Source organism: Arachis ipaensis, chromosome B3 (assembly GCF_059453495.1).
Source record: "Arachis ipaensis isolate K30076 ecotype BB chromosome B3, ASM5945349v1, whole genome shotgun sequence".
Lineage (NCBI taxonomy): Eukaryota > Viridiplantae > Streptophyta > Magnoliopsida > Fabales > Fabaceae > Arachis > Arachis ipaensis.
In genome coordinates, this window is record NC_142438.1 from 89691881 (window position 1) to 89707520 (window position 15640).

At 40.4% G+C, this 15640-nt stretch overlaps 1 non-coding gene across 1 annotated transcript; it reads right to left on the reverse strand.

Moving 5' to 3' along the window:
• Nucleotides 1-3828: 3828 nt before the first annotated feature.
• Nucleotides 3829-3936, reverse strand: LOC148571522 (small nucleolar RNA R71). The gene has a single exon (XR_015908340.1). It is a non-coding gene; the product is annotated as a small nucleolar RNA R71 (small nucleolar RNA).
• Nucleotides 3937-15640: the final 11704 nt, after the last annotated feature.

Sequence of the window (15640 nt, forward strand, 5' to 3'; positions counted from 1 at the left end):
CGTCCAGCGCCAGAAAAGGAGCCAAAACCAGAGCTGAACGCCCAAACTGGCACAAAAGCTGGCGTTCAACTCCAAGAAAGACCTCTACACGTGCAACACTCAAGCTCAGCCCAAACACACACCAAGTGGGCCCCGAAAGTGGATTTATGCATCAATTACTTACTCATGTAAACCCTAGTAGCTAGTTTATTATAAATAGGACCTTTTACTATTGTATTAGAGGTCTTTTGGACCATCTTTGATCTTTGGTCTCAGTTCTAATCCATTGTTCATCTTTGGATTATCTTATGATCTATTGATCACGTTTTGGGGCTGGCCTCTCGGCCATGCCTGGACCTTTCACTTATGTATTTTCAAACGGTAGAGTTTCTACACTCTATAGATTAAGGTGTGGAGCTCTGCTGTTCCTCAAAGATTAATGCAAAGTACTACTGTTTTCTATTCAATTCATCTTATTTCGCATCTAAGATATTCATTCGTACTTCAACCTGAATGTGATGAACGTGACAATCATCATCATTCCCTATGAACGCGTGCCTGACAACCACTCCCGTTCTACATTAGATTGAATGAGTATCTCTTAGATCTCTTAATCGGAATCTTCGTGGTGTAAGCTAGAATGATGGCGGCATTCAAGAGAATCCGAAAAGTCTAAACCTTGTCTGTGGTATTCCGAATAGGATTCAATGATTGAATGACTGTGACGAGCTTCAAACTCGCGATTGATGGGCGTTAGTGACAGACGCAAAAGGAGGGTGAATCCTATTCCAGCATTATCGAGAACCGACAGATGAATAGCCGTGCCGTGACAGGGTGCGTTGATCATTTTCACTGAGAAGAGGGGATGTAGCCATTGACAACGGTGATGCCCTTGCATAAAGCCAGCCATGGAAAGGAGTAAGACTGATTGGATGAAGATAGCAGGAAAGCAGAGGTTCAGAGGAACGAAAAGCATCTCCATTCGCTTATCTGAAATTCTCACCAATGATTTACATAAGTACCTCTATCCCTATTCTATTATTTATTTTCGAAAACCCATTACTGTTTGATATCCGCCTGACTGAGATTTGCAAGGTGACCATAGCTTGCTTCATACCAACAATCTCCGTGGGATTCGACCCTTACTCACGTAAGGTATTACTTGGACGACCCAGTGCACTTGCTGGTTAGTTACACGGAGTTGTGAACCATGGTTTTGGCATCATGTTTTTGGCGCCATTACCAGGGAAAGAAAGAGCAATGAACTTTACATAATTAAAGTGTAATCACGATTCCGCGTACCAAGTTTTTGGCGCCGTTGCCGGGGATTGTTTGAGTTTTCGGCAAGCTTTTGGTCCGGTAACATCAGTGTCAAGTTTGATCCGGCAACAACACCAAGTTTTTGGCGCCGTTGCCGGGGATTGTTTGAGTTTGGACAACTGACGGTTCATCTTGTTGCTCAGATTAGGTAATTTTCTTTTTGTTTTCTTTTCAAAAAATTTTTCAAAAATATTTCAAAATTTTCTCCTTTGTTTTCGAAAAAAATAATATAAAAATGTTTTCAAAAATTTTATTCAAATTTTTTAAAGAATGAATTCTAGTGTTTCTTGAAGCATGTGAAGTCTGGCTGGCTGTAAAGCCATGTCTAAATTTATTTGGACTGAGGCAACAATTTTTTATCAAGAGCAAGCTAGTTGTTGCTAATCCACCTGCTGCTGTTCCTGATTCACCTGCTGAAGCTTGGCTGGCCATTGGCCATGTCTAGTGTTTTGGACCGGAGCTTTCATTGAAAGCTTGGCTGGCTAGTGAGCCATGTCTAATTCCTGGACTGAAGCTTTAGACTAAGAATGCAAGATTCCTGGAATTCATGTTAAAAATTTTGGAATCCTTATTTTTTCTTTTTCATATAATTTTCGAAAAAAAATCCAAAAAAATTATAAAATCATAAAAATCAAAAACATTTTTTGTGTTTCTTGTTTGAGTCATGAGTCATGTCATAAGTTTGGTGTCATTTGCATGTGCATCTTGCATTTTTCAAAAATTTCATGCATTTATAGTGTTCTTCATGATCTTCAAGTTGTTCTTGGTAAGTCTTCTTGTTTGATCTTGATGATTTTTTGTTTTGTGTTGTATGGTGTTTTTCATATGCATTCTTGAATTCTTAGTGCGTAAGCATTAAAGAATTCTAAGTTTGGTGTCTTGCATGTTTTCTTTGCATTAAAAATTTTTCAAAATTGTGTCTATGATGTTCATCTTGACATTCAAAGTGTTCTTGGTGTTCATCTTGACATTCATAGCATTCTTGCATGCATTCATTGTTTTGATCCATAACTTTCATGCATTGCATCATTTTTCCTGTTTTCCTCTCTCATAATAAAAATTCAAAAAACAAAAAAATATCTTTCCCTTTTTTCTCTCATCAAATTCGAAAATTTGGATTGACTTTTTCAAAAAATTTTAAAATCAAATTGTTTCTCATGAGTCAAATCAAATTTTCAATTTGAAAATCTTATCTTTTTCAAAATCTTTTTCAAAAATCAAATCTTTTTCAAAATTCTTAGTTATTTTCGAAAATTCCAAAAATATTTTTCAAAAATCTTTTTCTTATTTTTATACCAAATTTTCGAAAATAACAATAACAATTAATGTTTTGATTCAAAAATTTCAAGTTTGTTACTTGCATGTTAAGAAAGATTCAAACTTTGAGTTCTAGAATCATATCTTGTGATTTCTTATGAATCAAGTCATTAATTGTGATTTTAAAAATCAAATTTTTTTCAAAAACTAATTTCTAAAATATCTTCTTATCTTACCTTTTTCAAAAAGTTGGTTTCAAAATATCTTTTCTAACCTCCTAACTTCTTTTCTTTTCAAAATTTGTTTCAACTAACTAACTAACTTTTTGTTTGTTTCTTAACTTTTTCAAAACTACCTAACTAACTCTCTCTCTCTAATTTTCGAAAATATCTTCCCTCTTTTTCAAAAATTTCTTTTTAATTAACTAATTATTCTTATTTTTATTTTTGATTTTAAAAATTTTCAAAAAATACTAACATTTTTCAAAAACCATTTTCGAAAATCACTAACTCTTTTTCAAAAATACTTTTCGAAAATTCTCCCTCTCTCATCTTATTCTATTTATTTATTCATCTACTAACATCTCATCTCACATCTCTACCCTCCTCACAGTTGTGTTTCTTCCATTCCATTACATTCTTTATCTCCCTCTTTTCTTTCACTCACAAAGGAATCCCTATACTATGGTATAAAAGATTTCTATTATTATTATTTTTCTATGCCCTCTTCTTTGTCATATGAGCAGGAGCAAGGATAAGAACATTCTTGTGGAAGCAGATCCAGAACCTGAAAGGACTCCGAAAAGGAAACTAAGAGAAGGTAAAATACAACAATCCAGAGATAACCTTTCAGAAATTTTCGAACAGGAAGAGGAGATGGCAGCCGAAAATAATAATAATGTAAGAAAGATGCTTGGTGACTTTACTACACCTAATTCCAATTTACATGGAAGAAGCATCTCCATCCCTGCCATTGGAGCAAACAACTTTGAGCTGAAACCTCAATTAGTTTCTCTGATGCAGCAGAATTGCAAGTTTCATGGACTTCCATCTGAAGATCCTTTTCAGTTCTTAACTGAATTCTTGCAGATATGTGATACTGTTAAGACTAATGGAGTAGATCCTGAAGTCTACAGGCTCATGCTTTTCCCTTTTTGCTGTAAGAGACAGAGCTAGATTATGGTTGGATTCTCAACCCAAAGACAGCCTGAACTCTTGGGATAAGCTGGTCACGGCTTTCTTAGCCAAGTACTTTCCTCCTCAAAAGCTGAGCAAGCTTAGAGCTTATGTTCAAACCTTCAGACAGAAAGAAGGTGAATCCCTCTATGAAGCTTGGGAAAGATACAAATAGTTGACCAAAAAGTGTCCTTCTGACATGCTTTCAGAATGGACCATCCTGGATATACTCTATGATGGTTTATCTGAGCTATCAAAGATGTCACTGGACACTTCTGCAGGTGGATCCATTCACCTAAAGAAAACGCCTGCAGAAGCTCAAGAACTCATTGACATGGTTGCTAATAACCAGTTCATGTACACTTCTGAAAGGAATCCTGTGAACAATGGGACGCCTATGAAGAAGGGAGTTCTTGAAGTTGATACTCTGAATGCCATATTGGCTCAGAATAAAATATTGACTCAGAAAGTCAATATGATCTCTCAGAGTCTGCATGGAATGCAAGCTGCATCCAACAGTACTCAAGAGGCATCTTCTGAAGAAGAAGCTTATGATCCTGAAAACCCTGCAATAGCAGAGGTAAATTATTTAGGTGAACCTTATGAAAACACCTATAACTCATCATGGAAAAATCATCCAAATTTCTCATGGAAGGATCAAAAGCCTCAACAAGGCTTTAATAACGGTGGAAGAAACAGGTTTAGCAATAATAAACCTTTTCCATCATCCACTCAGCAACAGACAAAGAACTCTGAACAAAATACTTCCAATTTGGCAAACTTAGTCTCTGATCTGTCTAAGGCTACTGTAAGTTTCATGAATAAAATAAGATCTTCCATTAGAAATTTGGAAGCACAAGTGGGCCAGCTGAGTAAAAGGATCACTGAAATCCCTCCCAGCACTCTCCCAAGCAATACAGAAGAGAACCCAAAAGGAGAGTGCAAGGCCATTGACATAAGCACCATGGCCGAACCTACAAGGGGAGTGGAGGACGTGAATCCCAAGGAGGAAGACCTCCTGGGACGTCCAGTGATCAATAAGGAGCTTCCCTCTGAGGAACAAAAGGACTCTGAGGCTCATCTAGAGACCATAGAGATTCCATTGAACCTCCTTATGCCCTTCATGAGCTCTGATGAGTATTCCTCTTCTGAAGAGAATGAGGATGTTACTGAAGAGCAAACTGCCAAGTTTCTTGGTGCAATCATGAAGCTGAATGCCAAATTATTTGGCATTGATACTTGGGAAGTTGAACCTCCCTTGTTCATTAATGAACTAAGTGATCTGGATCAACTGACATTGCCTCAGAAGAGACAGGATCCTGGAAAGTTCATAATACCCTGTACCATAGGCACCATGATCTTTAAGGCTCTATGTGACCTTGGTTCAGGAATAAACCTCATGCCCCTCTCTGTAATAGAGAAACTGGGAATCTATGGGGTGCAAGCTGCTAAAATCTCATTAGAGATGGCAGACAGTTCAAGAAAACAGGCTTATGGACAAGTAGAGAACGTGTTAGTAAAGGTTGAAGGCCTTTACATCCCTGCTGATTTCATAGTCCTGGATACTGGAAAGGAAGAGGGTGAATCCATCATCCTAGGAAGACCTTTCCTGGCCACAGCAAGAGCTGTGATTGATGTTGACAGAGGTGAAATAGTCATTCAATGGAATGAGGATTCCCTTGTGTTTAAAACTCAAGGATCTCCCTCTGCAACCATGGAGAGGAAGCAGAAAAAGCTTCTCTCAAAGCAGAGTCAACCAGAGCCCCCATAGTCAAACTCTAAGTTTGGTGTTGGGAGGCCACAACCAAACTCTAAGTTTGGTGTTGAACTCCCATATCCAAACTCTAAGTTTGGTGTTGGAGAGTTTCAACAATGCTCTGAACATCTGTGAGGCTCCATGAGAGCCCATTGTCAAGCTATTGACATTAAAGAAGCGCTTGTTGGGAGGCAACCCAATTTTTATTTATCTAACTATATTTTTCGTAGTTATATGTCTTTGTAGGTTCATGATCATGTGGAGTCACAAAATAAATATAAAAATTGAAAACGGAATCAAAAACAGCAGAAGAAAAATCACACCCTAGAGGAGCATATGTCTGGCGTTCAGCGCCAGAACAGAGCATGGTTCTGGCGCTGAATGCCCAAAATGGGCAGCTTCTGGGCGCTGAACGCCAGAACAGGCATGGTTCTGGCGTTCAACGCTAGAAATGGCACACAAATGGGCGTTGAACGCCCAAAATGGCCACCAACCTGGTGCTGAACGCCCAGAGTTGGGTGCAAAGGCATTTTTACATGCCTAATGGGTGCAGGGATGTAAATCCTTGAACACCTCAGGATCTATGGACCCCGCAGGATCCACTCAGGATCTGTGGACCCCACAGGATCCACTCAGGATCTGTAGACCCCACAGGATCCCCACCTACCTCCACTCACTTCTTCTCACCACTCTCTTTCACACAACCCCATAAACACTCTTCCCCAAAAAACCCTTCACCAATCACCACAATCTCTCTCCCCCATCACCTCTTCACCACTCACATCCATCCACTCTTCCCCATAAACCCACCTCATAAACTCCACCTACCTTCAAAATTCAAAACCAATTTCCCACCCAAACCCACCCATATGGCCGAAACCTTTTCCCCCATCCCTTCCCTATATAAAGCCCTCCATTCTTCATCAAATTCACACAACACACCCCTCTACACCCTTCTTGGCCGAAACACTTCCCACCCCCTCTCCTCCATTTCTTCTTCTTCTTCATCTATTCATTCTTTTATTGCTCGAGGGCGAGCAAAACTTTAAGTTTGGTGTGGTAAAAGCATAAGCTTTTTGTTTTTCCATTACCATTGATGGCACCTAAGACCGGAGAATCCTCTAGAAAGGAGAAAGGGAAGACAAAAGCTTCCAAATCCGAGTCATGGGAGATGGAAAGGTTCATCTCCAAAGCCCATCAAGACCACTTATATGATGTTGTGGCCAAGAAGAAGGTGATCCCTGAGGTCCCTTTCAAACTCAAAAGAAATGAGTATCCAGAGATCCGACATGAAATTCAAAGAAGAGGTTGGGAAGTTCTAACAAATCCCATCCAATAAGTCGGCATCCTAATGGTTCAAGAGTTTTATGCCAATGCATGGATCACCAAGAACCATGATCAAAGTAAGAACCCTGATCCAAAGAACTATGTTACAATGGTTCGGGGGAAATACTTAGATTTTAGTCCGGAAAATGTGAGGTTGGCGTTCAACTTGCCAAACATGGAAGAGAACGCACGCCCCTACACAAGGAGAGTCAACTTTGATCAAAGGTTGGACCAAGTCCTTATGGACATATGTGTAGAAGGAGCTCAATGGAAGATTGACTCCAAAGGCAAGCCGGTTCAACTAAGAAGATTGGACCTCAAGCCTGTAGCTAGAGGATGGTTGGAGTTCATTCAATGCTCAATCATTCCCACTAGCAACCGGTCTGAAGTTACTATAGACCGGGCCATCATGATCCATAGCATCATGATTGGAGAAGAGGTGGAAGTTCATGAGATTATACCTCAAGAACTCTACAAGGTGGCTGACAAGTCCTCCACTATGGCAAGGTTAGCCTTTCCTCACCTCATCTGCCACCTATGCAATTCGGCTGGGATTGACATAGAGGGAGATATCCTCATTAAAGAGGACAAGCCCATCACTAAGAAGAAGATGGAGCAAGCAAGAGAGCCCATTCATGGAGCTCAAGAGGCGTATGAAGCTCATCACCATGAGATCCCGGAGATGCCTCAAATGCACTTTCATCCCCAAAACTATTGGGAGCAAATCAACACCTCCCTAGGAGAATTGAGTTCCAATATGGGACAACTAAGGGTGGAACATCAAGAGCACTCCATCATGCTTCATGAAATAAGAGAAGATCAAAAAGCAATGAGGGAGGAGCAACAAAGACAAGGAAGAGACATAGAAGAGCTCAAGGACATCATTGGTTCCTCAAGAAGGAAACGCCACCATCACTAAGGTGGATTCATTCCTTGTTCTTATTTCTTCTGTTTTTCGTTTTCTATATTATGTGCTTATCTATGTTTGTGTCTTCATTACATGATCATTAGTAGTTAGTAACTTTGTCTTAAAGTTATGAATGTCCTATGAATCCATCACCTCTCTTAAATGAAAAATGTTTTAATTCAAAAGAACAAGAAGTACATGAGTTTCAAATTTATCCTTGAACTTAGTTTAATTATATTGATGTGGTGACAATGCTTCTTGTTTTCTGAATGAATGCTTGAACAGTGCATATGTCTTTTGAAGTTGTTGTTTAAGAATGTTAAATATGTTGGCTCTTGAAAGAATGATGACTAGGAGACATGTTATTTGATAATTTGAAAAATCATAAAAATGATTCTTGAAGCAAGAAAAAGCAGCAAAGAACAAGGCTTGCAGAAAAAAAAATATAGGCGAAAAAAAAATAATAGAAAGAAAAAGAAAAAGCAAGCAGAAAAAGCCAAAGCTCTTAAAACCAAGAGGCAAGAGCAAAAAGCCAATAACCCTTAAAACCAAAAGGCAAGGGCAAATAAAAAGGATCCCAAGGCTTTGAGCATCAGTGGATAGGAGGGCCTAAAGGAATAAAATTCTGGTCTAAGCGGCTAAACCAAGCTGTCCCTAACCATGTGCTTGTGGCGTGAAGGTGTCAAGTGAAAACTTGAGACTGAGCGGTTAAAGTCAAGGTCCAAAGCAAAAAAAAGAGTGTGCTTAAGAACCCTGGACACCTCTAATTGGGGACTTTAGCAAAGCTGAGTCACAATCTGAAAAGGTTCACCCAATTATGTGTCTGTGGCATTTATGTATCCGGTGGTAATACTGGAAAACAAAGTGCTTAGGGCCACGGCCAAGACTCATAAAGAAGCTGTGTTCAAGAATCATCATACTGAACTAGGAGAATCAATAACACTATCTGAACTCTGAGTTCCTATAGATGCCAATCATTCTGAACCTCAATGGATAGAGTGAGATGCCAAAACTATTCAAGAGGCAAAAAGCTATAAGTCCCGCTCATTTGATTGGAGCTATATTTCATTGATAGTTTGGAATTTATAGTATGTTCTCTTCTTTTTATCCTATTTGATTTTCAGTTGCTTGGGGACAAGCAACAATTTAAGTTTGGTGTTGTGATGAGCGGATAATTTATACGCTTTTTGACATTGTTTTTAGTATGTTTTTAGTAGGATCTAGTTACTTTTAGGGATGTTTTCATTAGTTTTTATGTTAAATTCACATTTCTGGACTTTACTATGAGTTTGTGTGTTTTTTTGTGATTTCAGGTATTTTCTGACTGAAATTGAGGGACTTGAGCAAAAATCAGATTCAGAGGTTGAAGAAGGACTGCTGATGCTGTTGGATTCTGACCTCCCTGCACTCAAAGTGGATTTTCTGAAGCTACAGAACTGGAAATGGCGCGCTTCCAATTGCGTTAGAAAGTAGACATCCAGAGCTTTCCAGCAATGTATAATAGTCCATACTTTGGCCAAGAATAGACGACGTAAACTGGAGTTCAACACCAGTTTTCTGCCCAAATCTAGCGTCCAGCGCCAGAAAAGGAGCCAAAACCAGAGCTGAACGCCCAAACTGGCACAAAAGCTGGCGTTCAACTCCAAGAAAGACCTCTACACGTGCAACACTCAAGCTCAGCCCAAACACACACCAAGTGGGCCCCGGAAGTGGATTTATGCATCAATTACTTACTCATGTAAACCCTAGTAGCTAGTTTATTATAAATAGGACCTTTTACTATTGTATTCGAGGTCTTTTGGACCATCTTTGATCTTTGGTCTCAGTTTTAATCCGTTGTTCATCTTTGGATTATCTTATGATCTATTGATCACGTTTTGGGGCTAGCCTCTCGGCCATGCCTGGACCTTTCACTTATGTATTTTCAAACGGTAGAGTTTCTACACTCCATAGATTAAGGTGTGGAGCTCTACTGTTCCTCAAAGATTAATGCAAAGTACTACTGTTTTCTATTCAATTCATCTTATTTCGCTTCTAAGATATTCATTCGTACTTCAACCTGAATGTGATGAACGTGACAATCATCATCATTCCCTATGAACGCGTGCCTGACAACCACTCCCGTTCTACATTAGATTAAATGAGTATCTCTTAGATCTCTTAATCGGAATCTTCGTGGTGTAAGCTAGAATGATGGCGGCATTCAAGAGAATCTGGAAAGTCTAAACCTTGTCTGTGGTATTCCGAGTAGGATTCAATGATTGAATGACTGTGACGAGCTTCAAACTCGCGATTGCTGGGCGTTAGTGACAGACGCAAAAGGAGGGTGAATCCTATTCCAGCATGATCGAGAACCGACAGATGAATAGCCGTGCCGTGACAGGGTGCGTTGATCATTTTCACTGAGAGGAGGGGATGTAGCCACTGACAACGGTGATGCCCTTGCATAAAGCCAGCCATGGAAAGGAGTAAGAATGATTGGATGAAGATAGCAGGAAAGCAGAGGTTCAGAGGAACGAAAAGCATCTCCATTCGCTTATCTGAAATTCTCACCAATGATTTACATAAGTACCTCTATCCCTATTCTATTATTTATTTTCAAAAACCCATTACTGTTTGATATCCGCTTGACTGAGATTTGCAAGGTGACCATAGCTTGCTTCATACCAACAATCTCCGTGGGATTCGACCCTTACTCACGTAAGGTATTACTTGGACGACCCAGTGCACTTGCTGGTTAGTTACACGGAGTTGTGAACCATGGTTTTGGCATCATGTTTTTGGCGCCATTACCAGAGAAAGAAAGAACAATGAACTTTACATAATTAAAGTGTAATCACGATTCCGCGTACCATGGGGTGTCTCCCACCAAGCACTTTTCTTTAACGTCCTTAAGTTGGATGGTCATGCGCTTAAGCTTCCCCTCCTTTTGGTGCATCTGTAAGCAGGAACACCTCTAACTCCTTTGGCGACTTGTAGCCATGGTACTTCTTTACCCGGTGGCCATTCACCTTGAATGTTGTGCCACTTTGAGGGTGGAATAGTTCAACCGCACCATAGGGCTTTACCTCCTTCACCCTAAATAGACCATTTCACCTTGAACGAAGCTTTCCGGGCATGAATCTGAAACTTAGTTTGGTAAAGCTTTTACTTTTCAAAAGTAGCTTATAAAAGCTAACTTTTAAAAGATGGCTTTTTAAAAGTTGTAGCATTTATGTTTGGTAAATCAAATTAAAAATTGCTTTTAATAATCACAAGCAACAACAATTGCATTTGGTAAAATAGCTTTTAAAATTTAAAAATACTATAATAGACATAAATGCAAGCATTAAATTTGAAAATTAGTTAACATATGAGGTTATATTAGACTTTTAAATTTTGAAAAGCACAAGCCAACTTTGAAAAGCTCTATCTTAGGTGCTTTCAAAAGTACTCCGATCTTTTAAAAGCTGCAAGCACAAGCACATGATCTTTTTTATTTACCAAACAAAAAATGAGGAGCTTGAGCTTTTAAAAAGCACAAGCACCTCTTCGAAAAGCTTTACCAAACCAAGCCTGAGTCTTGAGTTGTATAAGAGAACGTCGTCACCTTTTTTGAAATCCTTTTTGCGGATATGATGATAATGGAATGCCTTAGTTTGCTCATTGTAAATCCTTGCATTCTCATAGGCCTTTAACCTAAGGCACTCAAGTTCCTTCAGTTGCAATTTTCTGGCTATACCCGCCTTGGTGAAATCCATGTTACACTGCTTAACTGCCCAATAGGCCTTATACTCAATCTCCACTGGAAGGTGGCATGCCTTACCATAGACAATTCGAAAGGGACTCATCCCCAACGGGGTCTTATAGGCCGTCCTATATGCCCATAGTGCATCTCCCAACCGAGAGCTCCAATCCTACCTTTGTGGATTCACCACTTTCTCCAAAATTTGCTTAATCTTCCGGTTGGACACCTCTGCTTGTCCATTGGTTTGGGGGTGATAAGCAGTTGCAACCTTGTGCAATATCCCATAGCGCTTGAGTAGTGCCTCTACTTTCCTGTTGCAAAAGTGAGAACCTTGGTCGCTCACGATTGCTCGTGGCAATCTATAGCGGCACACAATATTATTTCTAATGAAAGAAATCACGGCATTAGCGTCGTCAAGGCGGGTAGGTATCGCTTCCACCAATTTTGAGACATAGTCAACCGCCAACAAAATATATAGATACCCACTTGAGTTAGGAAATGGCCCCATAAAGTCTATGCCCCATACATCAAAGATTTCACAGAACAATAACATTGGTTGTTGAGGCATTTCATCCTTTTGGGATGTATTTCCCGACTTCTGACATTGGTGACACGACACACAGAATTGGTTAGCATCCTTGAATAAGGTTGGCCACCAGAATCCACAATCTAAAACCTTTTTAGCCGTCCGTTGTGTGCCAAAGTGGCCACCACACTCGGATGAATGGCAAGCTTCAAGAATGGGTTGGATTTCGGATGAATGGCAAGCTCCAACGTATGAGCCTAGGTTTCGACTCATTCTTTGTCAACAACTACTTTAAAGTTGCATGATCCATATATACCACTATTTTGGACCCTAGCAAATAAGATCTGAATTTATCTAATGTATGAAAAATAGCTAGGATCTCTTTCTCCGTAGTGGTATTGTTGGATTGTGCCGCATCCAATGTTTTTAAGGAATAAGCAATGATATAAGGGAGTTTACCATCGCGCTGTGCAAGCGCGGCACCTACGACATGATTTGATGCGTCACACATGATCTCGAACGGCTACGTCCAGTCAGGGTCCCTCACAATTGGTGCCATGGTAAGAGCTCTCCTCAACTTCTCAAATGCACCCGCACAAGCACTATCAAACTCAAAGTCCACGTCCTTTTGGAGTAGGTGCGACAATGGCAATGCGATCTTGCTAAAATTCTTGATAAAGCGCCTGTAGAATCCTGCATACCCCAAAAAGGAACGGACCTCCCTCACAGATGAGGGGTGAGGTAAACTGGTAATGACATCGACCTTGGCCGGGTCCACAGAAATTCCCTCATCAAAGATTACGTGTCCTAACACTATGCCTTGTCTCACCATGAAGTGACATTTTTTAAAATTTAGGACAAGGTTAGTGTCAACACACCTAGCTAAGACTTTGGCCAAGTTCTCTAAACAACTATCAAATAAAGTTCCATATACACTGAAGTCATCTAAAAATACTTCCAGACAACTCTCCATAAGATCGGAAAAGACATTGGTCATACACCGCTGAAAGGTGGCGGGTGCATTGCATAGCCCAAATGGCATCCTTTTGTAAGCAAAGGTGCCAAAGGGACAAGTAAATGTGGTCTTTTCCTGATCCTTAGGGGCAATGTAAATTTGGAAGTAACCAGTAAAACCATCAAGAAAGCAATAATGAGATTACCTGCAAGTCAGTCCAACATCTGGTCAATGAAAGGCAAAGGGTAGTGGTCTTTCTTGTTGTGGCGTTCAACTTCCTATAATCAATGCATACCCGCCAAGCATTTTGCACTCTTTGAGTAACCACTTCACCGTCATCCTTCTTAACCGCAGTGATTAATGATTTCTTTGGAACGACTTGGACCGGGCTCACCCATTCACTGTCAGAAATCGGATATATAATACCCGCATCAAGTAGCCTTGTGACCTCCTTTTTCACCACATCAAGGATAGTGGGGTTGAGCCTTCTTTGAGGTTGTCTAACCGGCCGAGCTACCTCTTGGAGAAAGATACGATGCATACACATGCGAGGGTCAATCCCCATAATGTCGGCCAAGCTCCAACCGATTGCTTTCTTGTGCTTCCTTAGGACCTCTAGGAGCTTCTCTTCTTCTTGTCTAGAAAGCTCACTAGCAATAATGACCGAAAACCTTTGGTTGTCCTCTAAGAATGCATACTTTAAATGAGATGGAAGAGGCTTCAATTCACTTTTTGCCTCAAGTTGAGGTTCCTTTTCATCAAGCTCATGGAGTTCATTCTCAACAACTTTCTCTTGTTCACCCTCATGGTCATCCGCTTCTTCAACAATGGGGTAGCACAACATGCTGTGATCCTCTCTTCGTACCTTCGCTACTACCTCATCGATTACATCACATCAGAGAACGGAATGCTCTTCGGGTGGGTGTCTCATGGCTTCTTCCAAATTGAACTTGATAGTCTTGTATCCTACTTCAAAAGAGTATGTGCCGGTAAAGGCATCCAATTTGAATTTATAGGTCTTTAAGAAAGGTCTACAAAGCAAAACAGAGGAAGAGCTTCTATTATCTGTTGAAGGCATTTCAAGGATGTAGAAATCAACTGAAAACACCAAATCCTTGATCGCCATAAGTACATCTTCCACTATTCCCACTACGGTAATTACACTCTTGTTGGCTAAGGCAAATTTGGCCGCCGACCTCTTTAATGGAGCTAAATTCAACTGCACAAAGATAGAAAATGGCATGATGCTTACGCAAGCCCCTAGATCACACATACAGTCATGAAAAGCAACTCCACCAATACGACAAGACACCAAACATGATCCAGGGTCACCACACTTTTCCGGAATAGGCTTCATCAATGAAGAAATGGAACTACCCAATGACAATGTCTCCAACTCACCTATCCTATCCTTGTGTGTGCACAAGTCTTTTAAAAATTTTGCATACTTCGAAATTTGTTGAATGGCATCAAGAAGTGGGATGGTTACCTCAACCTTCTTGAATACTTGAAGCTTGTTTAAATCAAACTCCAGAGTCTTCTTAGTCTTCTTTACCATGGAGGGAAATGGGATAGAAATGTATTCATCCACTATAGCCTTCCTCTTGGGTTCCATAAGGCTCACTTCTTCTTCCTCATGCCATGTGTCTACCTCATGTTCTTCATGTGGAGCTTCAACAACCACTTCCTCCTCATGAATGTCTTCTATGACTCTAGGAGGTATTTCCTCCAATGTAGTCCCCGACCATAGTTTAATGGCATTGAGGCCGCCCTTTGGGTTTGGAAGGGGTTGGGATGGAAGGTTAGAAGAGCTTGAGGGTTGCTTGGTGTTGTTGGAGGAGAATAAGGCCAACTTTGAAATCATCTCGGTGATATTGCTCAATTGAGCACTCATGGCATTAAATTGAGCCTTGTTGTTCTCTTCATGTTTTTCCACAATAGCTCTAAGTTCATCAACTTGGTTAGTAGAAAAGTAGGGGGATTGGTTGGATTGTTATCTTTGATGTGGTACTTGGTATTTGGTGTAGTTGTTTTGATTTTGATGGGATACTTGGTTGTGGTGATTTTGGTTGGCTTGATGGTTGTTGTTGTTATGGTGGTATTGGGATGAAGATTGGTGGTTGATGTTGTAATGAGAAGAAGAGCTGTTCCATCTTTGATTTTGATTGCTCCCTTGTGCATTATCCCTTCACCCTTGATTGGAGTTATTGCCATGAGAGTAGTTGTTTTGGCCTTGAGAGGGATAGGGTGGATGATTATTATAATTCACATTGGCTACGACAAGGGTGTACTCCTCTTGAATTTGGTGGCATTGATCGGTGTAATGTGTGGTGCTAGAGCACAAACCACAAATTTTAGGAGGACCTTCAAGTTGGGGAACTTGAGGTGGGGCTTGGATGGCTTGGATGGAATAGAATGCCTTTTGTTCCTTGTGCATCTCCGTAAGGATAGTAGTCATATCCCCAAGTACCTTGGTTAAGCTTGTTTCAGAATGAGGTGCTTCTACCACACCCTTGAGGGGATTGTTTCTTACTCTTACATGTTGTGTAGCCTCGGCAACATCATTTATCAAGCTCCAAGCATCTCCTGCCGTCTTGTTTTTGGAAAGGGAACCACCACTAGCGGCGGTGAGCAATCTTCTATCTTCCGCACAAAGACCTCTGGTGAAATAACTAATGAGCAAGTGAGTGTCTAATCCATGGTGTGGAAAAG